Below are 26,636 nucleotides of genomic sequence, written 5' to 3' on the forward strand. Positions count from 1 at the left end.
TTCAAGTATCAGCAACAGTAGGTATTTTGTTTTGAACCAATTAACATTTAAAATCATTGTTGTTTAGTATAGTTAGACTTTCCTTATGCAACAGTTTGATTATTAGTACAAACCGATTAAAACATAAATTACACAGGGTTTTACTTACTTCTAATTGGGAAAGGTAAATAGAGATAAACTTGCTTTTCTTGATTATATATTACTGACCTATATCTGGGTGCACAGGTTTCAATCTCAAACTTGCCAGTCGTGCAAAACTTGAAAATATTCTAAACTTTAATAAGAAGGATATTGATAATCTTCAAGAAGATGTAGACAGGCTGGTGGAATGGACAGACACGTGACAGATACAACTTAATTAATGTAAGGAAGTGTGAAGTGAGACATTTTGGTCCGAAGATCAACGAGAGACGATATAAAATAAAGGGTAACCTTTACCCTTCCTAATCCCCATTGCACCTTTAATATGCAGAGATGCCACAGTCTCTTCACCCATCTCAGAACTCATGAATATTCAGCCTGAAGTCTGCATTTCACCGTCTACTTGTACAGTGATCATTAAAAAATTGGCACTCCAACTTTCCTTGGCATCTTCTGAAACGATTCCCTGCTCCGTCTGACAACTCAGTCAATGTCGCATCTTCACTTAGTGCCCTGCCCATGGTAGGATTATCCTGTCCAGTCCCCATAGTGTTTCACCTTGCTCAGTTGTATTGCCCAGATTGCATCGTTCCAACTTTTCGATTCTCCATTAATAATAAATGAACAACTCATCTTTGTGTAGCAGAGTGGCGCAGCGGAAGCGTGCTGGGCCCATAACCCAGAGGTCGATGGATCGAAACCATTCTCTGCTATTTCGCTTTTAGCAACAGAAAAAAGAATTACATGGCGGCTCCTACAAAATGATTTGTCATTTCCGTCCAGGGTGCAGTAATTTTCTTCCGCTTCTCGTTACTAGTTAACATTTGAATGAGTAACAGATCGCTGGAGTGTCATTTACTCACAAACAGACACAAGCTGTAAATGTTGCAAAGATACACAAGCCGAGGTTTTTTTACCCTTGGAGCATAACTATAAGGTTCATGGTGGGAGATATAGGAGGGATGTCCGAGGTAGATTCTTCACTCAGAGAGTGGTTGGGGTGTGGAATACACTGCTGCTGTGATAGTGGAGTCGGACACTTTAGGAACTTTCAAGCGGTTATTGGATAGGCACATGGAGCACTCCAGAATGATAGGGAGTGGGATAGCTTGATCTTGGGTTTGAACATAACTCAGCACAACATTGAGGGCCGAAGGGCCTGTACTGTTCCATGTTCTATGTTCAAGAATCATCCCTTGAATAAACACTGCCACCTTTCAATGTTTAGCGGGTGAGTTTCATGAACAGCTGAGTGTGATTCCCGCCTTTCTGCTTCTGTACAAATTTAGTCAAAGGAAAATTATACAAATATATCTTCAATTCTCCTTGTCTTTCACAAAGAACTGAGCGTGTGTTGGATACAGTTTCAACAGTATTTTAAAAAGATAGAGAATGGATTTACAAATTTAAAATCCACGGGTGACATCAATGCCTGAAGTGGTTTTCAGGCTGTGGCGACTAGAATAACAATGCACATTCTCAATTTGAATTGTTCAAAATCATAGAATGGAGCATCCATTGTGGATGAAAGGAAACTTTAAACTGTGCCGCTGTGCTGTGCTTCAGGAGCTGGTTTTACACAAATCTCCGTTAATGAGATGTTGCCTCACCTGCTGAGCATTTCCAGCATTTTTTTTTCGGTCAGATTTCCAGCTCCCAGCTTTGCGTTGTGTTCTGTTTAACTGGAACAGGGAAGAGCTTCTGATCAGCCCTGTGACAGATAGAGTAGAATGTATCTCCCACAAATCAGTCCCGTGAGATGAGACTTCAAGCTGTACAGGGTAGTGAGGAAGAATGATAAGGGAGCATCATTCTGGGATGGCGAGATTTCCTGTATAGCGGACGCAAAGTTCTGTATTTCCACAACTGTTTGACCAGACATCAGATGTCCCAACGTGACTTGCGATCAATGAAGTCCCTCTTAACAGTCCTTAACCTTTTAACTATGAGATTATTGAACTTATCAATAGTTTCCACATTGTCAAAAATCCATCTAAGGACAAGTAAAGTAAAATTTCAGCCTGTGTCTCTGTGTCGCGTTGGATTTCCAAATGATGGTAATTCAGTCACTTAAAGGTTGTGAGTTTGAGTCCCACCACAATCGGATTATGGATCAGGTTAGTAACAAACCAGTTGCTGCTTCATTGATGTGATTCACCTTCGGCACCGACATTTCCTGCTCTGCCATCTCTCCATGCTGTTTCTGTTAACCCGGCTCCCAGGGAAACCACTGACTCGAGAATAAATCACAAACCTTTCTTAAAGTTTGACACAACGTTCGCTGGTTGGGTGAGAAATTGTAACATCTTTTTCAATTAGATATTTCATTTCTTTTGGAAGATAAATTAGATTAAGGAACGCAGACACGCAACAACAACTTATAAATAACTACAATCAATAAATAAATATCAGTGTTCGACAACCTGGCAGTGTCTCCTTTTTCACAAATACCACCAGATCCGGAACATATTTCCAGTATTCCCCTGAACCCACCCGCAGCCATGACTGGCTCTGTGGCTTAGTTGGTTAAAGCGCCTGCCTAGTAATCAATAGATCCTGGGTTCCATTCCCAGCAGAGCCTTCGCTCTTCTTCAGTGTTATTCTTATCTTTCTGCTGCGCTGGTCCTTGTGGTCGTGGGTTTGGAAGGTGCTGGCAACGGAAATTTACTGAGTTGCTGCAGTGCATCGTGTGGATGGTGCACACTGCTGCCATTGTGTGTCGGTCGTGGAGGGAGTGAATTTTTATGCATGGGAAGCGAATGAAGCGGGATGCTCTGTCCTGGATGGTGCCAAACTTTTGCCGTTCTGTTCAAGTTGAATTCACCCAGACAAATGATCTCAGGAAACAAGGTGATTGGATTTCCTCCCACATTCCAAAGATGAGCAGGTTGAATGGATTTGGCCATGTTAGATTGTCCCTTCGTCCCCAAGGTATTTCTATCAGTAGATTAGCGGAGCGGGTGTGTGGCACTGCGGGGATAGATCCTATGTGCAACCTCTGTCGGAGAGTCGGTACAGACTCGACGGGCAGAATGGTCTCCTTCAGCACTGTAGGGTTTGTGTGTTTCTCAGGCCATTTGACTGTGTTCGGAATTCCCCGAGAAAATAATGGAAATCTGTGCTGGTAGAAGATTGAGTATATTTAAATGTTTTTTTTACTGCAAGATGATGAAAATACCTGGATCTTCTCAACAAATAGTCGAGATAGTTGTGGAGAGTCTCGAAATGTTTCAATCGTTGGAGATTATCCACTGTGAAGGGAAAGACAAAACTGACAAGCAAAATGGATTTTGTGACTGGCATAACTGCAAAAATCATTGGAAAAAGAATCAAGGGTTTGAACGCAGGATTTCCTGCTGACTTGGCGGGCGCTTTCACCAACTAAGCCACAGAGTCTGTCGCTGCTGTGGGTTGGTTCAGCGGAATGCTGGAAATACGTTCCAGATCTGGTGGAATTTGTGAAAAAGGAGATACTGCCAGAATTGGAACGTACCTGTGAACTGTCCGACTAAATATTGAACTGTTTAACGTGAGTTGGTTCCACTCACTGTTTTCAGACACACATTTGGAATAAAAATAGAGATGTGATTCACACACACAGTTTTCTGCTCTGAAGGCAGCTGTGTTCCTTCTGTCGCACGAAGTGATTTAAAAAAGAAAATACTTTATTCATACGGGATATGTGTGTCACTGGCCCGGGAAGCATTTATTGTCCAAATTAATTGTCTTTGAGTAATTGGCGATGAATTCATTCTGGAGACACTGCAGTCCATGTGATGTATGTACACATAGACTGCTGTTAGGGAGGGAGTTCCGGGATTGTGAGCCAGCCATGGGAACGGTGATATGTTTCCAAGTCCGGATGATGTGTGTCTCGGAGTGGAACTTACAGGTGGTCATTGTTCCTCTGCATCTGCTGCCCTTGTGCTGAGAGATTTCCTGGGTTTGGATGGTGCCTTGCGAAGGAAATAAAAACAGTGTCTGAAGTGGGATTTGAGCCCAGGCCCCGAAAGAAGACTGCGACATGAACACAGCATCTTAAACAGATCGGTTATCCTGACGACATTCGCCAAGGTTCAAAATCTGTGCACAAATCGAATTGAATTCCATCTTTGTAGCATTTACATTTCAAACTCGATGCGTTTTTTTCCCCCAATTTTTGAACCCCAGACAGGGGCCTGTGGTGAGGGATTGGAATGCCCTGCCTGCTGCAGTTGTGGATGCGCCTAGTTTGGGGGCGTTTAAGAGAGGTGTGGATAGGTTTATGGATGGAAAGGGTTTGGTTTAGGTTAGAGGGTCATTGTTTTTTAACTGGTCGGCGCAACATCGTGGGCCGAAGGGCCTGTTCTGCGCTGTAATGTTCTATGTCCTATGTTCTAAGTGAGTCCCATCCTCCCCCAAGCCACCTGGGGGTGAGGAGCTTCTCATTGCTGCATTGCTCTGTTTGCTCAAATCAACAAAGACCCAATTCCCGCCCTTCCTGTTCCTTACAGGAAGGTGTTGAGAGTGTCAGATCTGAGCAATGTGAAGTATCCAATTGGAGAGTTACATCCTGGCGACAGGAATATCTCTCCACAGCTGCTTTCGGAGCTGCTGAATATTTCCAGCATTTCCTCTTTCTGATTTTGTGTCTTCATTACAGGAGTTCATTTACTGACAACACAGAACTTGTCTCTCGGGCCCAGCTCGAGACACAGCTTTTCTGTGATCTTCAAACGGACAAGTTCACTCTTCACTTTCCTACACACATGCTTTAAAATCGGCTGGTCTCACACTCAGCACCCTGCGGCATCGCCTTCAAACCTCACCCCACCCTTCAACCGCCCACCAGGGCCTCAGAGGTACAAGTACTTCTTAGGAATTGACAAAGGCAAGGGGATTACTGTGTTTGTGAGGGCATATAAAAGGTTAATCCATACTCACAAAGAGACTGTGAGAATCTCTCTCCCTTTCTATTTGATCAAAAGAAGATACAGATTGTCTGCAGTCAGTCATTATCCAACAATATTCCCCCTTCCTATACAGTTACTGAGTGGGGGTGGAGGGATAGACACCGATAGAGTGAGTGAGGGCGGTGATAATTTATCAGATAGTCTATCAGTTACAGAAATCCTTGTAAATTCCGGCTTTATCCAGAAAGATTCTCTTGGAGAAACAGAAGCTGCAGTCTCAGCTCTCACTGATATTGTAGTAGAGACATATTATTAATCCCACACTCAGGAACAGTGCTGCATTTGGACAGGAGAGATGGGGAGAGGCAACAGAAACTGAATGGTCCAGTTCTAAACAGTGTGCAGGCTCAGAGGGAGCTGAGGTTCAGAGAGATCTTTAAAGGAGAGAGGCGATTTTAAGAGAGTCGTCAGTAAGGCGGATTGGATGCTTGGCTTCAGAACTGGAGATACTGAGGATAAAAACTGGGAAGTTCTGCTCAATCTTTATAAAGCTCTGATTATCTGCGGCTGTTTTAGGATTGTACCCAGGCCCCGTCATCACACTTTAGAAAGTGTGGGAGAGTCCTGACGTGGGTGAAGATGAGATTTACTGCTTTGAATCGGTCGATGATGGATTTTAGCTCAAAGGTTTGACTGGATAATTCGGATTTTAACTCTTTACAGCTAACGGGATTGAGTGGTGATATAAGAGACGTGTAAAATAAAATAACACATTGAACCAAGGTACACAGGGGGAAGTTGCTGCATTAGCTGCTGGCAGAAGGATTCAGGGACAGGCATTGAAGATTGAAGACAGGATGTGTAGGAGGCAGAGGATCCCCACAGTGCGGAATGAGGCCGCACCGACCATTCTGCACCAACTCTCCGACAGAGAATCCCTCTCTGTAACCCCACCTAATTACCCTACTAATCCCCCTGACAATAAGGGGGAATTTAGCCTGGCCAATCCGCCTAATCTGCACTTCGTTAGAGTTGGGAGGAAACCGGAACACCCGAAGTAAACACACACACACGGGGGGACCGTGCAAACTCCACACAGACAGGCAGCCAAGAATGTTGGAAATGATCTTCAGTTTTCTGCCGGTTACAAACACTGGGGATTCCCCTTCAGTTTGTGGCATCTGGGAATCAGAGAAACATCCAAAAAGAGAACTGAGAATAAATATAACCTCGGTAGGTATTCACATGGTACTGACATTCGGATGGTGTGCTCACGTGTCGACCGCGTGGCCTAATGGATAAGGCGTCTGACTTCGGTTTCTGTGATAGTGAAGGTATCAGAAGATTGCAGGTTCGAGTCCTGTCGCGGTCGTTTTATGCAGAAATCTGGTCCAAGTTCCAAAAAAAAAGAGATGTCCTTCTTCAGCTGAAAGCTCTGCATTTTCTTGCAAACATTGCAGGGCTCTTTCTCAGAATGTATTTCCTTGTTGTTTTGTTCATTCAATTTTTGAATCTCATTATTTGATCCTCCGCCCCAGAAATCAATCTTATCTTTGAGATCTTAATAAATTGTTGATGCTCCCGAATGGAGCAACAGGCTTTGATGCAATCTGTTCAATAGAATTCTGTGGAGGGAATTCTAATCTCCTCAGGAAGGGGTTTAATAATGAGCTGAATGAACTGTTTCTGTTTTCAGGGATGAAAGGTGATGTCACTGGGCTGGTAATCCGGAGACCCGCACTAGTATTTGGGAACACGGAGTAAATCCCACTGCGGCAGCTGGTGGAATTTCAATTCATTGATGAAGTCAATCTGGAATTGAAAGCTAGTCTCAGTAATGGTGGCCTTGGAACTACTGTCAATTGGAGTAAAACATGATCTGGTTCATCGGTGCACATTAGATGAAGCCGTTTGCCCTCCTTACCTGGTCTGGCTGACATCTGACTCCAGACCCAGAGCAATGAGGGTGACTCTTAACTGCCCTCTGAAATGGCCGAACAAGGCACTTTCATTTGAAGGGCAATTAGAGGAGGGCAACAAATGCTGGTCCTGCAGGCGACACCCACAGCCCATAAAAAAGAAGAACCATTAAGGAGAAAGAGAATGCTCTGCCGGTAACAAATGCTGACATTCGGTACCGTGTTTTGTTGCTCGACCGCCTGGCCTAATGGCTAAGGCGTTTAATTGTTCCCATGATAAGTGGAGATAGTATCAGAAGATTGCAGGTTCGAGTCCTAGCATCTTTCTGCAGAAAGCTGGTCGAAGTTCCAGAAAAACGAAATGGTCTAGGGACGGATTGAGAATCCGGAGCCTTTTCTCCAAAAACAACGAGGCTGAGGGTGGCCTGATGTTGGGCTTTAAATTAATGAAAGATTTTGTCAAAAATCATTTCGACAAAATGGACCAGAGAAGGGCAGATAGGAAAGTACCTCACTCTCTCACACATGCCATTGATAGTTGATGGTTTTAGCACAATGATGTACATGTGACCAGTGTATCAGCGAATCCTCAGAGTGTGAGAGACATCCCATCAGTAATGTTTCCCCAACACCCTCCACATTGAAGGGAGGCAGCATTCATGCTGATGACTGGGAGAGTTTGTTCCAAATCGTTGAAGATGGCCAAAACCTGTTCCCCAATCGGCAGCAGGCTTTTATGAGGCAGAATGGAGGCAGAGAAGACAGTAACAGGGAAGAAAGCTCTGTGGGCTGAGAATGGGCCTGTTCACTCACATGAAGACCCATAGCAGAAACTCATGGCCCTGAATGGATGTCATCCTCGAATCGAGGGACCGACAACGATAACAAAATACAAAGAACAAAGAACAACACAGCACAGGAAACGGGCCCTTCGGCCCTGCAAAAGCCCGCGCCGCCCATTTTAACCTCAGTGAGTGCATCATTCCAATCCTTCTTCTACCTACGACTTTTGTCTACATCTCCTGGACTCCACAATAAAGGGGTGGAAATTTTGGGAATGATATGCGCGCTAGATTAAGGGAGATCCAATTTAGGGACGATTTATTAACACCAATCAGCCAAAAAGCACGTTTTTGGGGTGTGGGAGGAAACCGGAGCCCCCGGAGAAAACCCACGCAAGCACGGGGATAATGTGCAAACTCCCACAGACATTGACCCAAGCCGCCCTGATAACTGTCCCTGGGCGGTGTGGCGTTCCGTGGCCGGTTAGCTCAGCTGGTTAGAGCGTGGTGCTAATAACGCCAAGGTCGCGGGTTCGATCCCCGTACTGGCCAATTTGTTTTTTTCCCCCTCAAACTGCTGCTTCACATCTCCAGGGACATTGGCTCGATTCCCGGCTGAGGTCAATGTCTGTGTGGAGTTTGCACATTCTCCTCGTATCTGCGTGAGTTTCCTCCGGGTACTCCGGTTTCCTCCCATAGTCCAAAGATGTGCGTGTCAGTTGTGCACTCAGTCACTAAACAACATCCTGCCTTCATATCGAGTGGATCAGAGAGGGTAGAGGGATAGACAGAGATAGAGTGAGTCAGGACGGTGAGATACAGACGGCCAGATAATGTCTCAGTGATAAAAATCCTTATAAATTCCGGCTTTATCCAGAACGTTTCTCCTGGAGAACCAGAAGCTGCAGCCTTAGCTCTCACTGATATTGTAGCAGAGACACATTATTAATCCCACACTCAGGAACAGTGCTGCATTCTGACAGCAAAGATGGGGAGAGGCAATAGAAACAGAATGGTCCCGTTCTATACAGTGTGCAGGCTCAGAGGGAACTGAGGTTCAGAGAGATATTTGAAGGCGAAGGGAAATTTTAAAAGAGTCGTTAGGAAAACGGACGGGATTCTTGGTTTCATAAATGGAGACACTGTGTATGCAGAGAATCCCTGCATTGCAGAAGGAAACCAGTCAGCCCAAGGAGTCTGAACAGATTCTCTGAAAGAACATATTTCGCGCAATGTCACCATGGCTAATCCCCCGAACCTCCACATCCTGGGAACCTAAGGACCAATTTAACATGGCCAAAGCACCTAGCCAGTCTTTGGAGTGAGGGAGGAAACTGGAGCACCCAGAGGAAACCCACGCAGACACAAGGAGGACGTGCAAACTCCATGCAGTCACCCAAGGCCCGAATCAAACATGGGCAGCAGTGCGAATTACTGTACCACTTTACCGCGCTCTTTAATATATCAAATCAGAGAAGATATGCTTCATTTCTATATTTTATCTTGCATTAATTACGAGTAGCGGAATCAGTGACATAAAGTGAGGATTGGAGGTAAGATATGCAGACACGGGGTAGCTGACATGCTCTCTAACTTCCAACTCAAATCTTGAAATTAATGAAACAGTGCCTTGAAATCTAACTTTGGGGCTCAGCAGGGGGATTAGTGGGAACTTTGTGATTGGAAAATCGTTTTATTTTACACAAGAGAGACTCGGAGATCTCACAGACACCAAACACAGTTGGACAAGTTTGACTCGGCATGGTGACACAATGGTTAGCATTGCTGCTTCACAGCTCCTGGCACCTGGATTCGATTCGGGGCTTGGGTCACTGCCTGTGTGGAGTTTGCATATTCTCCCAATGTTTGCATGGGTTTTCACCCACAGTCCAAAGAACATCCTTCCTCAGATATGAAGACAAAACTGCAGCTGTGGCCTCACCAAGACCCTGCATAATTGCATCAAGACATCCCTGCTCCCGTACTCGAAGCCTCTCGCTATGAAGGCCACCATGCCATTTGCATTTTTTACTGCCTGCTGCAGCGGCATGTTTCCCCTCAGTGACTGGTGCATGAGGACACTCTGTTCTGGTTGCACATTCTCGTCTCCTAATTTATGACCAAACAGAACATAATCTGTCTTCCCGTGTTTGCTAACAAATTGGATCACTTCACATTTATTCGAAATATACTGCATCTGCCAATCATAGAACATAGAACATAGAACACTACAGCACAAACAGGCCCTTCGGCCCACAAGTTGCGCCGATCACATCAACACCTACCAATCAATAGACCTATCTATAACCCCCAATCCCATTAAATTCCATACACACATCCAGAAGTCTTTTAAAAGACCCCAGCGAGTTCGCCTCCACCACCACTGACGGCAGCCGATTCCATTCACTCACCACCCTCTGAGTGAAAAACTTACCCCTAACATCACTTCTGTACTTGCCTCCCCGCACCTTCAATCTGTGTCCTCTTGTAGCGACCATTTCAACCCGGGGAAATAGCCTCCGAGAATCCACCCTATCCATTCCACTCAACACTTTATAAACTTCGATCAGGTCGCCTCTCAACCTTCGTCTCTCCAGGGAAAAGAGTCCCAGCTCCCTCAACCTAACTTGGGTCATTGACCCATTCGCTCAACTTGGCCAAATCAGGCTGCAGGATTTGGTGGAAGGTGACTCTGAGATAAAGGGATGGAGAGAGAAACGAGGTGACTGCAGTCTGACTCTGACTCTTCAAACCAGTTATTGCGCCCTTGTTGAAAGTGAATGTGCCTGAGAACAGGAGAAAAGCAGATCATGGGCCAGGGATTCATTTTCTGTAAAAAGTAAAATAAACTTGTAACCAGTCAGTGTCTGGCTGAGAACTGGCGAGGGGAGGGGCGTGGAGGGGAGGGGAGGGGAGGGGGAGGTCTGCTTAAATAACATTCACGTAAATATTTTCATGATCCATCTGTGTCTAATGGAAAATCTAGTTTGAAATTGTTGTCAGTGGAAAATCTGTTTAAATGAAAAAAAAGGGCCTGAAAACTAATCAATGAATTCTCAGTCAGAAACAATAGAGAAAAGGTGGCTTCAAACTGTCCAGAAAAACGAGACAAGCCAAGTTCAGTTTACAAACTGTCCGATGGACAGACCTGATGACCGGTAACATCAGCAACGGAGGTAGTTCCGTAATTATAAGTGATTAAAATAACGGATGTTGATCTTCCTGAGCGATGGTGGTATAGTGGTGAGTATAGCTACTTCCCAAGCAGTTGACCCAGGTTCGATTCCCGGCCATCGCACTGATAATTTATTTATAACTTTATCCACTTCCTCCTGTGTTTTCAACTGAGTGGACAAAACCAGGGTGAACGCAACATTTGACTATAATGAAAGACAATAGAGATTTTTCTTTTTTTTTATAAAGAACAAAAAGCAAAAACAGCCCGGGAAACAGGCCCTTCGGCCCACCGAGCCTGCGCCGCCATCCCGACACCACCAATCCCCCTCTCCACCCATGACCCCTGTCTAATGTTTTATGGCCATCCACATTGAGGGAAACTGATTTAGGGGCAATTGATTACTGCCAATCAGCCTAACAGCACATCTTTGGGGTGTGGGGAGGAAACCGGAGCACCCGGAGAAAACCCGCACAAGCACGGGGAGAATGCGCAAACTCCCGCAGACACCGGCCCAAATCCATGTGTCTGCACAGCAAACAGCGATAGTCACTGAGCTGTCGTCTTGCCCAGTATCTGGTCCAGTTTAGGCACACACTAACGACATGAAGCACTAGGCCAATCTCGAACAACCAAGAGCAGCCCCAGTACGACTCATCGCGTGTCTGCCCCTCGTTGGACACGAGGTGGACCGACTTAAAACCTGTGAATGAAAAGAAAAAAAAATGTTTTTGTACCATATCCATTTACCTTACCAGGGACGCCCCAATGCTAATGACCCTTATTTAAAACAATCTCCTATATCCACCCATCTCCAACCCACTCATGTGCCTGTCTAAGTTACTCTAAAATGACTCTAGCGTGTTTACCTCCACCACCTTACTTGGCAGAGCATTCCATACCCCCACTACCCTCTGTGTGAAAAACCTCCCTCTATTATCTGTGTTATACCTCTCCCCCCTCAATGGCCCCTTGTCCTAAGTGTCCCGATCATAGGAAATAGCTTACCACTGTTTACTCTATCTATACCCTTCATAATCTTATATACCTCTATGAGATCCCCCCTCAGTTGGCGTCTTTCAAGGGAAAAGAGCCCCAATTTATTCAAACTTTCCTTATACCTCAGTCCTTCCATACCAGGCAACATCCTGGTAAACCTCCTCTGCACTCACTCCAGAGTATCCTGACGTGGAGACTCTCCACAGTCCTTCCGGTAGTAAGGCGACCAGAACTGGACGCATTACTCTAAATGCGGCCTAACCAACGTTCCGTACAACTGCAACATTAGACTCCAGCTCTTATATTCTATACCCCTTCCTATAAAGACTAACATACCATAGGCTTTCTTCACCACACTCTCCACTTGCACTGCCACCTTCAAAGACATGTGCACTTCCACCCCCAGGTCTCGCTGCGATTCTACACTCCTTACGGCCTTACCCTTTATCATATAACTCCCCCCTACATTATTCTGGCCAAAATGCATCACTTCACATTTATCTGGATTAAACTCCACGTATCTGCCCAATACACCAGCCTGTCAATATCCCGCTCCTCACTGCCCGTCAATCCAGCCATCTTGGTGTCATCAGCAAATTTGCTGATCACACCACCTCCTCCCTCTTCCAAATCATTTATACACACTACAAAGAGAAGAGGTCCCAGTACCGAGCCCTGCGACACACCACTAGTGACAGACCTCCAGCTAGAAAATGACCCTTCCACTACTACTCCCTGACTCCTCTTTGCAAGCCAGTTCTCTACCCATCTAGATACCTGGCCACGTCTTCCATGAGCTTTAATCTTCTCTACCACCCTACCATGAGGGACTTTGTCAAACGCCTTACTGAAATCCATCTCGACGACGTCAACGGCTCGTCCTTTGTCGACCGTTTTTGTCACCTCCTCAAAAAATTCTACCAGATTTGTAAGGCAACACTTCCCCTTTACAAAGCCATGCTGCGTATCCCTAATCAGATCACAACGCTCTAAGTGCTCATACATCCTATCCCTAAGAATCCTTTCCATCAACTTGCCCACCACTGACGTTAAACTCACTGGCCCATAGTTACCCGGGCTATCCCTCCTACCCTTTTTAAACAACGGTACCACGTTCGCTATCCTCCAGTCCTCTGGGACCTCACCTGTGTCCAAAGAAGAGACAAAGATTCGCGTCAGAGGCCCAGCAATCTCATCCCTCGCCTCCCGAAGCAGCCTAGGATAAATGCAATCAGGCCCCGGAGATTTATCGGTTTTAATGCTACCTAAAAGCCCTAACACTTCTTCCCTCGTAATCGATAGATCTTTCAATTGGTCTACCGCTCCCTCGATGACCGGACGAGACATCAACCCCCTCCCCTTCGTGAATACTGACGCAAAGTATTCTTTCAGGATCTCCCCCATTCCCCCTGCCTCTCAGCACAATTCCCCTCGTCTGTCCCTGAGGGGACCTATTGCTGTTTTTGATAAGCGAGGGGATTAAGGGTTATGGGGAGAGGGCGGGAATGTGGAACTGAGACACGACAGATCAGCCATGATCTTATTGAATGGCGGGGCAGGCTCGAAGGGCTAGATGGCCGACTCCTGCTCCTATTTCTTATGATCTTATGTTCTATTCCCTAATTCGTTACTAACGAAAAATTACTGAGCTACAAAAACATGTCTTTGACCCAGTAAGTGAGTTCTCCGTCAGAGACAAAGATACAAAAGTAGAGGAACAAATTTCAGCTCACACACTGAGCTCTGTACAATAACGGTGCCTGATGAAGTTAGTATGAACGCTACTGAGGTAATTCTATTAGCTCAGTAAATGGCGGAGCGACGATGGCCGAGTGGTTAAGGCGTTGGATTAGAAATCCAATGGGGTTTACACGCGCAAGATCGAGTCCTGCTCGCTGCAAATATCATTGCACGTGTTTGCTTCCGGCAGCCCCAGAGCCTGGACTCCTTCTGGTATTTTGGTGCCAAGTATGTGGATCACCATCATGCTTTCAGCTCCATGGCTCCGGGCCGAGTGCAGGAAGGTGAGCTTGAAGAGGACACCTGGGTGCCCCTCGGGCTGGCGTGGACAAGATAAGCAGAATGATTCAGTGCTGTTCCCTTTCTCTGGTTCCATGAGGGAAATCAGAATGTGAGCAGACTGAAAAAAAAAACAGCATCAGGAGCACAAGGGCAAAACAAGGTCTCATTTCAGAGGAAGATTCTTACAGAATGACACACAGAACATAAGAAATACATTTCATCAGAATACACTGAATGATAATTTCAAAATGCTGCTTGGATGATATGACATCGTGTTCATTCAAACACATTGCTGCAAGCTGGTCATTATTGGGCGTTAGGAACTCCTGGTTATAGCAGATTGGGAATGGAAGGAGCAGCTTCACATCTGCACATTGACAGGTCAAACTGTGTCTCAGATTGACAGCTCCCAGGACAGGTTTTCCTCTCCTCTCGCTCTGTGCTGTGGATTCTCGGGGATTAGTTGGAGTTTCCCAGCTCAGTAACTGTGAAAGCCTCTGAGGCCGGCGATGCTCACAGTGTCTGTTCCCCAGATTCAGGGGGCTGCAGCCAATCAGAGCTGTGCCTGGGTTAACCCAGAGCTGGTTCAAATGGTGATATTGTTCACAATCTGAATTCTATTTGATCAGATGTAGATACAGATTGTGTGCACTCAGTCACTAAACAACAAGATCCCACCTTCATATAGAGTTGATGAGAGGGGATGGAGGGATACAGTGAGTTGGAGCAGTGAGACACAGGCCGCCAGACAATGCCTCAGTGACAGAAATCCAAGTAAATTCCGGCTTTATCCAAAGAGATTCTCTTTGAGAAACAGAAGCTGAAGTCTCAGTTCTCTGAAAAACATCAGGTAAGGCGATAAAGGAGCAGCGCTCCGAAAGCTACTGGTTTTGCTAACAAATATATCTGTTGGACTTTAACCTGGTGTTGTGAGACTTCTTATCACGAGGGCAGAATCAGTGGAGTTCGGATATCTCAGAGGATTGTTGGGTTGGAGATGACGAAAGGCAGGAAGAGCTGAGGACATGGAGGGATTTGGAAACACGGATAAGAATATTAAAACTGAGACATTGCTTAACCACGAGTTTGTCACTGAGCACAGGGTTGATGCATTTATATATTTGGAGTAAATTCTGATTTAATGATGAGAAATCAATTAGCAGCTTCCTGGACACAGCAGCACAATAAATCGGATCAGAAGCGGATCACATGGTCCCTCAAGCCTGCTGCTCCATTCAATAGGATTATATTATAGATTCACCAACCACAGAATCTTTACAATGCAGTAACAACCCATTTGGTGTTATTGAAACAACATTCTATCTAATCCCACTCCCCCGCCTCACAGCCCCGAGACCTGACTTTGGTTCTGACCTTTGCTGATTTTGCACATTCTCCCCCGTGGGTTTCCTCTGGGTTCTCTGGTTTGCTCCCTGGTTGAAAGATGTGCAGGTGAGGTGGATTGGCCATGTTAAATGTTGCTTTAGTTTCCAAAGATATGTACATTAGGCACTGAATCGTTGCAGTTTTGATACTTATCTTGAATATTTTCCCCTGGTTCTTGATGAACTCTTGACTGGAATATGAAAACTTCTATCATTGAATCCCTACAGTGCAGAATGTGGCCATTCGGCCCATTGCGTGTGCACTGATTCTCTGACCTATCCACTCAACCTCACATATTTACCCCGTTAATCCTCCTAATCTAAACATACTGGGAGACATTCGGGGAAATTTAGCATGGTAAGTCCATTTCCCCTATCAATGGAGTGTGGGGGCAACCAGAGCACCCGGAGGAAAGCCAAGTGGGCACAGAGAAAATGTGGAAAATACACACAGTCACTGAAGGCCAGAATTGAACCCGGCCCTTTTACTTTTCATTGTCTCTCTATAATCTTCCTACCAGAATGAATCACTTCACAATTCTCAGCTTTGAATTTCATCTGTAACTTGTCCACTCATTCTGTCAACTTGTCTCTGTCCTTTTTGCAGTTTTACACTATCCTCCTCAGAGTTCACAATGCTCCCAACTTTCACATCATCCACAAATTCTGAAATTGTGCCCTGCACACCATGACCTCGGTCACTAATATATTCTGGTGCATGTTCACAGTATCTACAGCTTGTGTGCAGATCAATGTGATTTACTGCAGTTTGAGGGTGAAAACAGAAAAGCGGAGCCAATGCAAATGTTTGCATATTCCACGGAAATGTTGCAGAATTGTTGTCAAGTCGTTTTGTTATCATCGTTAACAGAAAATAGCAGAGAATGGTTTCGATGTATCAACCTCTGAATTATCAGTCCAGCACACTTCCGTTGCGTCACTTTGCTCTGGTAAATCCAGCTCCCCCTGCTGCCTATCAATGTAGCCATTCAGATATTCACTTCCACATTGTTGTTTAACTCCAGCACGAGTGTGAGGGAGCTTCAGTCTGGCCACACAATTCCACTGCAGAACACCAAGAATGCAATGGACGGAGAAAGACACGCACAAAAGCAGCAAAAGAGACTGTTTGTAAATGAGTGACGACAGACAAAGGTTCCGAGAAACCGGCAGGACACGGAATTGATCACTCACATGTTAAATTAGTTTTCTGTTGTAAATATATTCTTGTAAGCATATTTCCTGCTGTACAGCTGTCCTGCTTTGAACTATTGCTCAAAGATGTTCACTGTTGTTGTGTAAAGTGTTTCACTGTTTGTAAATATATTTCCTGCTGTGCTTTATGATATAGAGGGTTACAGCATGGAAACAGGCCCTTCGGCCCAAAGTGTTCATGCTGCCCATTGTCTTTTTCCCTCGGAGTTATTTCCAATTATCCGTGTTTTGCCAATATCTCTCCAGACCAATCTTACCCAGGGAACTGTCTCAAATGTTGGTGAGTGTTTTTTTCTTTCTGCTGTTGTGAAATATGCTGCGTTGTTGTTGTGTTTCCGGCTCTGGAAATATTTTTTCTTCTTTTCTGTTCACATATCGCCTTCCCTTGCAAACGTGTTCCCTGTTGTGTAAAAAAGATTCTCCGTGAGGACTTTTCTTGTCTGTAAATTGTTGCATGTTGTGTTAAGATGTTCCCTCTTCTTGTGTAAGGCTCTGGTTGCAGAAAAAGCCATTTACTCCAGATCGAGGTTTTTCGGGGATAACAGTTTGTGTTCTCCACGGAAAAGTCACGACTGCTTCACAGTTACCATTAAGGTGTTTTATTATCACTGTGAACAGGAATAGCAGAGGATGGTTTCGATCCATCGACCGCTGGGTTATGGGCCCAGCACGCTTCCGCTGCGCCACTCTGCTACGACGAAAGTTCCACTCTGCTGCCCATCAATGTCGTCAGGCAAATGGTCACTCCTCTATCGTTGAATAGGAACACCAGTGTGAGGAGGCATCACTGCATCACACCGAGAATACAATAGACAGAGAAAAACACACAATAGCAGCATGAGAGACTGCTTGGACACATGGAACGACGGACAGAGTGTTGGGAAACCGGCAAGACACGGAATTGGAGAATCCATCACTATTTTATAAGGAATTTTCTGTTGCATGACATGTTTGTAAATATATTTCCTGCTGTGTAACTGTGCTCTCTGTTGTTGAGAAATGTTTTCTGCTGTTGTGTAAAATGCCTCCCTGATGCTGTGAATGTGTTTCCGGCTGTGTAAATATGATCCATCTTGTATCAATATTTTTATAATATTCTGTTAATAAATGCCCTGCTCTGTAGACGTGTTCCCTGTTGTGTCAAAATATTCTCCGTGAAGATGTTTTCTGTTCAGCTAATGACTCGTGGTGTGCCACAGGGGTCAGTGCTGGGTCCATTGTTATTTGTCATCTAGATCAATGATCTGGATGATAATGAGGTAAATTGGAACAATAAATTTCCTGATGATACAAAGATTGGAGGAGCAGTGGACAATGAGGAACATTTTCAAAGCTTGCAGAGGGATTTTGACCAGCCAGAAAAATGGGCTGAAAAATGGCAGATGGAGTTTAATGCAGACAGGTGTGAGGTACTGCACTTTGGAAGGACAAACCAAGGTAGAACATACAAGGTTAATGGCAGGACACTGAAGAGTGTAAATAGAACAGAAGGACCTGGGAATACAGATACATAATTCCCTAAAAGTGGCGCCACAGGTCGATAGCGTCGTAAAGAGTACTTTTGAACATTGGCCTTTATAAATCAAAGTATTGAGTCCAAGAGTTGGAATGTTATGGTGAAGTTGTACAAGGCATTGTTGAGGCCGAATTTAGAGAATTGTGTGCAGTTTTAGAAAATACAACAGCGCAGTACAGGTCCTTCGGCTTTCGATGTTGCTCCAACCAGTGGAACCAATCTAATGACCCTCTAACCTAAACTATTCCATTGTTATCCATATGCCTATCCACTGACCATCTGAACGCCCTTTTGGTCACCTAATTACAGGAAGGATATTAATAAGGTTGAGAGAGTGCAGAGAAGGTTTACAAGGTTGTTGCCGGGACTTGAGAAACAGAATACAGAGAAAGGTTGAATAGGTTGGGACTTGATTCCCTGGAAGGGAGAAAAATGAGGGGAGATTTGATAGAGGTGTATAAAATCATGATGGGTATAGATAGAGTGAATGCAAGCACGCTTTTCCAACTGAGGCTCGGGGAGAAACAAAAATAGAGGACATGGGTTAAGGGTGAAGGAGGAAAAGTTAAAAGGAAATAATAGGTGGGGCTTCTTCACACAGAGAGTGGTGGGAGTGTGGAATGAGCTGCCGGATGAAGTGGTAAATGCGGGCTCATTTTTAACATTGAAGAAAAGCTTGGACAGGTACATGGATGAGAGGGGTGCGGAAGGATATGGTTCAGGTACAGGTAAGTGGGACTCGGTAGAAAAATGGTTCGGCACAGCCAGGGAAGGCCAAAAGGCCTGTTTCTGTGCTGCAATGTTCTATAGGAATGGGGAATAAATGCTGTAGCTGCGGCTCTGTTGCACAAAGAATGACATGTTGGACTTCTCATCGTTGTCTGGTGAGATATTCAAAGATTCGGGTCAGGAACTCATCAGAGTCGGCTTCTTAGGTCAGGAACTGGTGTATCGATGCTTTTAGAGAAGTGAAACGGCCGCCGCAAAATTCATAGAATCCCCACAGTACAGAAGAAGAACGTTCGGCCCAATGGAGCCTGCACGAACAGCAGTCCCAGGCCGCATCCCCAGAACCTCATATATTGAGTCCACCCTCAATAACGAGGCAGAAAAGACGCACTCCCGACGAGGATGGGGTTCGAACCCACACGTCCAGAGCACAATGGATTAGCAATCCATCACCTTAACCACTCGGCCACCTCGTCATACAATGGTGGCCTTTCTAATCACCTCTTGAACAAAGAACACATTTCTCCTGTAGGATAATGTTGTGTTTCTACTTTCTCGTTAATTTTGGTTCGCTGTGACTCTTCCATTCGATTTAAATCCCGAGAAGGTAAAGAGGGAGACAATTCCCTGTTTGAGTTTTGAATTCACCAAACATAACACAGACGTAAAAGCAAGTAAGCAGTCTGAGCTTGTGGCGCAACGGTAGCGCGTCTGACTCCAGATCAGAATGATGCGTGTTCAAATCACGTCTGCCTCAAAAAACAGTTGCCTCTCGGTGTTTCGATTTTGTATCTGGATAAAGTTGATTGTTCCCGAAATAACAAATCTCCAAACATTGATAGATGCAATATTTTAACATCCTGTATGTATTTGCTCAATCTACGCCTGTACCTCGGGCAAGTAAAAGACAATAAATGAAAGAAATGCATCTCAGTTGTAAAGCACTTTGAAACTTCCAGCCGTTTGAAAAAAAACACATTGCGAGACAAGCTAAAAGCAAAATATTGCCGATGCCGGAATCTGGAACAACAAATGAAAATGCTGGAAAAACTCAGCAGGTCTGACATCATCTGTGGAGAGAGACCAGCTGAGATTGTCCAGAATGTTCAGACTTCAAGACACCCCGTCTTTCCCCCAAAATTAAAAAGAACATGCGGTTTGATATGAACGGCAATCGTACCTTTCTGTCTCCATCTGATTTGTGTTTTTTCTTCATGCATCCACCTCATTCTCTTTCCTGCTAATCCAAAAGTCTTAATGAGTTAGTTAAAGCCGCTGTTTGCTGCATTAAATGGTTCTCCGTATTGGGGAAAATAAGTGATCTCGTCAGAACTGAGTTGTCGCTCCGGAAGTGTAAGTGGCAAGTGTACAATGCGTATTGCCGCTTCGAGTGCCCGTTCCTCGTTAGTATAGTGGTTAGTATCCCCGCCTGTCACGCGGGTGACCGGGGTTCAATTCCCCGACGGGGAGTTCGTCGTATTCTTATCACTTAAAATTAAACTTGTGTTGTTCTCGAACTTTCAAAACAGAAACAAAGACTATCAAGGAATGAAACTTTCAAAAATGCAAATCTTTACATTTGTACCGACACTTTTCGTGACCTGAGATCAACGTTCGTTCAATTCATCAGCATTTTGGCTCACCTTTGATGTGGCGATGCCACGTAGTCAACACGTCGAATATTACCCTGATATTAGCACATTGTCAATAAATGCTGTGATTTCATATTTTTCAGTTCTATATTTGGATGATCCACTGATTCCCAGATCCCCGAAAATACAAAGGAAAGCTCCACTGTTTTTCAATATTGGAAATCCCTTTGAGTCTGTGAGTTGTGAAGATTCATGTAGCGTGATGAATGGAATATTAATGCATGATTGTAAGAGCAAGAAGGTTCAGATTCGGATTGGACAAAAGTTTGGTGAAGCCACCGCTGGAGGACAGTGTGCAGTTCCAGTCAAATTACTACAGTAAGGATATGATTCCACTGGAGAGGGTGCAGTGTCCATTTCCCAGGGACCAGATCGTAGACTGGGATAGAGAATTTGAGCTATGAAGAGAGATTGGATTGGATCAGGTTGTTTTATTTAGAGCAGTGAAGGCTGAGAGGAGACCTGATTGAGGTGCAGAAGAAATGGACAGGGTGGATAGGAAGCTGCTGCTGCCTCACAGCACCAGGGACCCGGGTTTGATTCCCGGCTTGGGTCACTGTCTGTGTGGAGTGTCCATGTTTCCCCCCATTTGCATGGATTTTCTCTGGGTGAACAAAGAAAATTACAGCACAGAAACAGGCCCTTCGGCCCTCCAAGCCTGCATCGACCATGCTGCCCGACTAAACGAACATCCCGCCCACCGTTCCGGGCAACATATCCCTCGATTTCCATCTTATTCATGTATTTGTCAAGACGCCTCTGAGAAGTCAATGCCGTATCCCCGGCAAAGAGTTCCAGGCACCCACCACTCTCTGCCTCATACATCTCTTTTAAACCTTGCCCCTCACACCTTAAACCCTTGCCTCCGAGAAAAAGACTCTTTCACCCAGGGAAAAAAAGCTTCTGACTATCCATTCTGTCCGTGCCTCTTGTAATCTTGTGGATGTCAGCAAGTCGCCCCTCAAACTCCGTCGTTCCAGTGAGAACAAATCAAGTTCCTCCAACTTCTCCTCATAGCTAATGCTCTCCTTACCAGGCAACATCCTGGTAAATCTTTTCCGTACCCTCTCCAAAGCCTCCACATCCTCCTGGTAGTTTCGCGGTCAGAATTGAATACTAAATTCCAAGTGCAGCCTATGTAAGGTTTTATAAAACTGCAACATCACTTGCCAATTTTTAAACTCAATGCCCCAGCCGATAAAGGCAAGTACGCCGTGTGCCTTCTTAACTACCTTCTCAACCTGCATTGCCGCTTTCAGTGACCTGTGTACTTGTCCACTCAGATCCCTTTGGCTATCAATACTCTTATGTGTTCTGTCATTTACTGTATATTTCCTATCTGTATTAGACCTTCCAAAATGAATTAACCCACATTTGTCCGGATTAAATTCCATCGGCCATCTCTCTGCCCAAGTCGCCAACTCATCGATATTCTGCTGTATCCCCTGATGGCCCTCATCGTTATCCGCAAATCCACCATCGTTTGTGTTGTCTGCTAACTTACTAATCAAATCAGTTACATTTTCCTCCAAGTAATTTATATATTACAAACAGCAAAGGTCCCAGCACTGATCCCTGAGGAACACCACTTGCCCCAGCCCTCTATTCATCACCCGTCAAAGGGGCAAACCCCGAAAGCCTGTGGGTGCTACTGTCAAATACACTGGCTGTACTTTAACCTGGTGTTGTGAGACTTCTTACTGTGTTTACCCCAATCCAACGCCGGCATCTCCACATCATGATTTCATCAAAACACACAGTGAAATGGAACATTGTTCAATAAATCGCTGATGAGTTGTCAAAAAAGTTGCCTGACTTTGAGATACCTTGAAAGGTTCAGGGGCTAGAGTACAGCGGGTGGCTCGTTGGTCTAGGGGTATGATTCTCGCTTTGGGCTTGGCGTTAAAATGCGTGAGGTCCCGGGTTCAAATCCCGGACGAGCCCTGCATTTTTTTTTCTAAAGAAAATTCTTTGCAATGAAGGTGGCGACAATGAGAGAAAGCCGAAGCAGTGTTTACCTCCCGAGAACTCCCGAGACAGATAGGTTCTTGATTAATAAGGGGATCGGGGTGAATGAGAAAAGGCAGGAGAATGGGGATGAGAAAACTATCAGCATGATTGAATGGCGGAGCAGACTCAATGGACCGAGTGGGATAATTCTGATCCTGCGTCTTATGGTCTTATGGTGATTCACTCAACTTTTCCAAATCACTCTGTCGGATATGGTGTAAGGTGGCACTGAGAGAATGGGATGGAGAGAGAATGCGGTGACTGCAGTCTGACTCTGATTCTTCAAACCAGTTAGTGCCCCCTTGTAGAAAGTGAATGTGTCTGAGAACAGGAGAAAAGCAGGTCGTGAGACAGGGATTTATTTTCTATAAAAAGTAAAACAAACTTCGAACCAGTCAGTGTCTGTCTGAGAACTGGAGGGGAGGCGAGGGGGTCTGCTCAAACAAAATTCACATAAATATTCTCATCATCTATGTGTGTCTGACGGAAAATCTAGTTTAAAGTGGAAACGTTGTTGAGATTTTTTTAAAGCCCTCAAAACTACTCAATGATTTCTCAGTCAGAAACGGTGGTAAAGAGGAAGCTGAACCTGTCCAGACAAGCCAAGTTCAGTTTACAAACTGCGTTATGGACACATCTCGTGTCTGATGAAATCAGCAACTAAGTTAGTTCCGTAATTATAACGAATGAAAATAACGACCCTTTAAACCAAGCGAGTGTTGGTGATATCGCGGTGGGCAGAACTGCCTTTCAAGCAGCTGGCACGGGTTCAATTCCCGGCGTCGCAATGGGAATTTATTTAGAAACTTATCCTCTTGTGTCTCGAAACAAATGGACATAAAGTTCAAACGCAACATTTGATGGGAATGAAATAAAAATAAATGTTTCATATTTTTCCCTAAATTTCGGAATCTATTTGCTTTTAATGAACATTTTTTTCGAAACATAGGAACAAGCCTCTGAACTAATAAATCAGTTCTCATTCAGAGAGAAAGGTACAAAATAAAAGATGAACAAAATCAGCTCACACACTGCTCTCTGCATCATTCCTGTGTCTCATAAAGTTAGTGGAAATGTTACTGAGCGTTGACTCATAAACAGCTGCGATGGCCGAGTGGTTAAGGCGTTGGATTCGAAATCCAATGGGGTTTCCCCACGCAGGTTCGAACCCTGCTCGCAGCGATTCTGATATAAAATGTTTAAAAGTGACAATTTGTTTAGTGGAGCAACCGCGTAAAAAAAACTTCGGGTGTCCCTCTTTTCAAGAAGTGGATTTGTGCTGTGGGCCGGGATGTACTCAGCTGGCGGACTGGGCCGAGTGTGCTGGAAATTCCATGAGAAAGATCATGACGAGAGAAGAAAGAGAAATAAAGCAGCATCAGGGGAACAAGGACAAAACGGCGTCTCATATCAGAGGAAGATTCTTATATAATTACTCACAGAAGAGAAAGATCATATTTCACCAGAATACAGTGAATGAATGAGAACTTCAAAATGCTGCTTAGATGGTATGAAATTGTGTTCATTCAAACACATTGCAAAAGCTGCTCATTACTGGGCGTAAGACATTCCTGGTTATTACAGCTTGAGAAAGGAGGTTTCAGGTGGGAAAACAGGGAGGGATAATCGTTTTGGAAAACTAGGAAAGGAGGTTTATATGTAATCATAAGAAATCAGTGAAAATTTCCAGTTTAGAATCGTGTTAACAATCTTGTTGCTACATTTCATTTCTTCCTGAAATCACACACAATTTTTGGCTTCAACTACTTCCTGTGGCAGTGAATTCCACACATTCTGGAGGACGTTTAGTTCTGGAGTCCCCCATCATCGGGAACATTCTTTCTGAATCTACGTTGTCTAATCCTGTCAGAATTTTATCAGTTTCCATGAGATCCCCTCTCACTCTTCTAAACTCCAATGAACACATTTCTAGTCGAGTGGCCGTTCTAGGAGATTCTATAATTAGGGGATTGATAACATCCTTTGTATCGAGAGTCCCACACAGTATGCTGCCTGCTCGATGCCATGGTGAGGGACATCTCTGATTGGCTTGAAAGGATATTGAAGTAGGAGTGGGGGCGGGATCCAGTTGCTGTGATCCATATTGTGATAAACAACCTTATCTCTGTGAAATCGATTCTAAACATGAAATGTTCACTGATTTCTCATGATTATTTAGAGTCCTTTTTGAGTAACGGTGGAAGACGGTGTAAAAGGACCTGTTTGGGGTTCATCAGCAACGAGGAAATACATTAAAGAACAGGTCCTCAGGGGTTACAATCTCTGGATTATTACCCGAGCCACATACAAATTGGCACTGGGGTGACTGACATAATGTAAAGTTCACTAGACTGAAGTCTGGAGCTGGGAGTGAAGTTACGAGGAGTGATTAGAAAAATGAGGGCCTTTTTCTCTGGGGTTTAATTACATTTTTCAGGATGTGATGGTGGGGGTAAAGAGAGCCGAATGATTTCTGCTGGCGGAGGCTGGGTGAAACCTGAGACCTGGTTTCGGGGGAGGATGGGTAGAGAGAAAGAGGGACAGAGTTTAACTCCCAGGAGAGAAGCTGAGTAACACTTGAGGCCACTCCAAGTTTTGGAATCTTGCCCTCACCCAAAAGGGAATTAGTGAATTGTTAACCCGGGATCGATATCTTCTTGTGAACAGTGGTTATTAAGGGTGACGGGGTAAAGGGGTGAAGGTGGAGATTGGAAACAAAGCCGCCTTCACCTTCCCGAATAACAGAGCAGGCTCGAGGGACTGAATGGACTCGTCCTACTCCCACTCCCTGTGAGCAGATATCTCAGAGCATTTTAGTGAGTGCAGAAGGTTACAGAGATAGGGAGGGTTGTAGTGGCTGGTGGTGGTAGGAGAAGGAAAAATAGTGGTAATTGCTGGAGGAGGTTACAGGGAGAGGGAGGGGTGTAGGAGCTGGAGATAATTATAGAGATAAGTAGGGTTGTAGTGAGTGGAAGGCTTTACAGAGATAGGGAGGTCCGTAGATGCTGGAGGAGGCTACTGACCTTTATCTGGGTGGACAGGTTTCAATCTCAAAATTTGCCAAAGGTGCAAAACTTGTAAATATTCTGAACTTTAATAAGAAGGATATTGATAATCTTCAAGAAGATGTAGACAGGCTGGTGGAATGGACAGGCACGTGACAGATACAACTTAATTAACGTAAGGAAGTGTGAAGTGAGACATTTTGGTCCGAAGATCAAGGAAGACGATACAAAATAAAGCGTACACCTTTACCCTTCCTAATCCCCATTGCACCTTTACTACGCTGAGATGCCACAGTCTCTTCACCCATCTCAGAACTCATGAATATCCAACCTGAAGTCTGCATTTCACCGTCTACTTGTACAGTGATCATTAAACATTTGGCACTCCAACTTTCGTTGACATCTTCTGAAACGATTCCCTGCTCCGTCTGACAACTCAGTCAATGTCGTATCTTCACTTAGTGCCCTGCCCATGGTAGGATTATCCTGTCCAGTCCCCATAGTGTTTCACCTTGCTCAGTTGTATTGCCCAGATTGCATCGTTCCAACTTTTCGATTCTCCATTAATAAAAAATGAATAACAGGGCTTTACGTAGCAGAGTGGCGCAGCGGAAGCGTGCTGGGCCCATAACCCAGAGGTCGATGGATCGAAACCATTCTCTGCTATTTCGCTTTTTGCAACAGCAAAAATAATTCCATGGCGGCTCCTTCAAAATGATTTGATATTTCCGTCCAGGGTGCAGTAACTTTCTTCCGCTTCTCGTTACTAGTTAACATTTGAATGAGTAACAGATCGCTGAAATGTCATTTACTCACAGACACAAGCTGTAAATGTTGCAAAGATACACAAACGGAGGTTTTTTTTTCCCTTGGAGCATAACTATAAGGTTCATGGTGGGAGATATAGGAGGGATATCCGAGGTAGATTCTTCACTCAGAGAGTGGTTGGGGTGTGGAATACACTGCTGCTGTGATAGTGGAGTCGGACACTTTAGGAACTTTCAAGCTGTTATTGGATAGGCACATGGAGCACTCCAGAATGACAGGGAGTGGGATAGCTTGATCTTGGGTTTGAACATAACTCGGCACAACATTGAGGGCCGAAGGGCCTGTACTGTTCTATGTTCTATGTTCAAGAATCATCCCTTGAATAAACACTGCTACCTTTCAATGTTTAGCGGGTGAGTTTCATGA

At 44.7% G+C, this 26,636-nt stretch overlaps 11 non-coding genes across 11 annotated transcripts; 9 read left to right on the forward strand and 2 right to left on the reverse strand.

The window, feature by feature from the left end:
* Positions 1–782: 782 nt before the first annotated feature.
* Positions 783–854, forward strand: trnam-cau (transfer RNA methionine (anticodon CAU)). Its single transcript has one exon. It is a non-coding gene; the product is annotated as a tRNA-Met (tRNA).
* Positions 855–6,313: 5,459 nt separating this feature from the next.
* trnar-ucg (transfer RNA arginine (anticodon UCG)) lies at positions 6,314–6,405 on the forward strand. Its single transcript is given in 2 exon segments — positions 6,314–6,350; positions 6,370–6,405. It is a non-coding gene; the product is annotated as a tRNA-Arg (tRNA).
* A 1,807-nt stretch (positions 6,406–8,212) lies between these two features.
* On the forward strand, positions 8,213–8,286 carry trnai-aau (transfer RNA isoleucine (anticodon AAU)). Its single transcript has one exon. It is a non-coding gene; the product is annotated as a tRNA-Ile (tRNA).
* Positions 8,287–10,960: 2,674 nt separating this feature from the next.
* trnag-ccc (transfer RNA glycine (anticodon CCC)) lies at positions 10,961–11,032 on the forward strand. The gene has a single exon. It is a non-coding gene; the product is annotated as a tRNA-Gly (tRNA).
* Positions 11,033–13,726: 2,694 nt separating this feature from the next.
* Positions 13,727–13,808, forward strand: trnas-aga (transfer RNA serine (anticodon AGA)). The gene has a single exon. It is a non-coding gene; the product is annotated as a tRNA-Ser (tRNA).
* Positions 13,809–17,151: 3,343 nt separating this feature from the next.
* Positions 17,152–17,223, reverse strand: trnam-cau (transfer RNA methionine (anticodon CAU)). The gene has a single exon. It is a non-coding gene; the product is annotated as a tRNA-Met (tRNA).
* A 1,946-nt stretch (positions 17,224–19,169) lies between these two features.
* On the reverse strand, positions 19,170–19,251 carry trnas-gcu (transfer RNA serine (anticodon GCU)). Its single transcript has one exon. It is a non-coding gene; the product is annotated as a tRNA-Ser (tRNA).
* A 922-nt stretch (positions 19,252–20,173) lies between these two features.
* trnad-guc (transfer RNA aspartic acid (anticodon GUC)) lies at positions 20,174–20,245 on the forward strand. Its single transcript has one exon. It is a non-coding gene; the product is annotated as a tRNA-Asp (tRNA).
* Positions 20,246–22,286: 2,041 nt separating this feature from the next.
* Positions 22,287–22,371, forward strand: trnap-ugg (transfer RNA proline (anticodon UGG)). The gene is given in 2 exon segments: positions 22,287–22,322; positions 22,336–22,371. It is a non-coding gene; the product is annotated as a tRNA-Pro (tRNA).
* Positions 22,372–23,537: 1,166 nt separating this feature from the next.
* trnas-cga (transfer RNA serine (anticodon CGA)) lies at positions 23,538–23,619 on the forward strand. The gene has a single exon. It is a non-coding gene; the product is annotated as a tRNA-Ser (tRNA).
* Positions 23,620–26,036: 2,417 nt separating this feature from the next.
* trnam-cau (transfer RNA methionine (anticodon CAU)) lies at positions 26,037–26,108 on the forward strand. Its single transcript has one exon. It is a non-coding gene; the product is annotated as a tRNA-Met (tRNA).
* The last annotated feature ends 528 nt before the right edge of the window (positions 26,109–26,636 follow it).

The sequence above is a fragment of the Carcharhinus amblyrhynchos genome, unplaced genomic scaffold (assembly GCF_965287045.1).
Source record: "Carcharhinus amblyrhynchos unplaced genomic scaffold, sCarAmb.v2.hapA scaffold_42, whole genome shotgun sequence".
NCBI classification, from domain to species: Eukaryota; Metazoa; Chordata; class Chondrichthyes; order Carcharhiniformes; family Carcharhinidae; genus Carcharhinus; species Carcharhinus amblyrhynchos.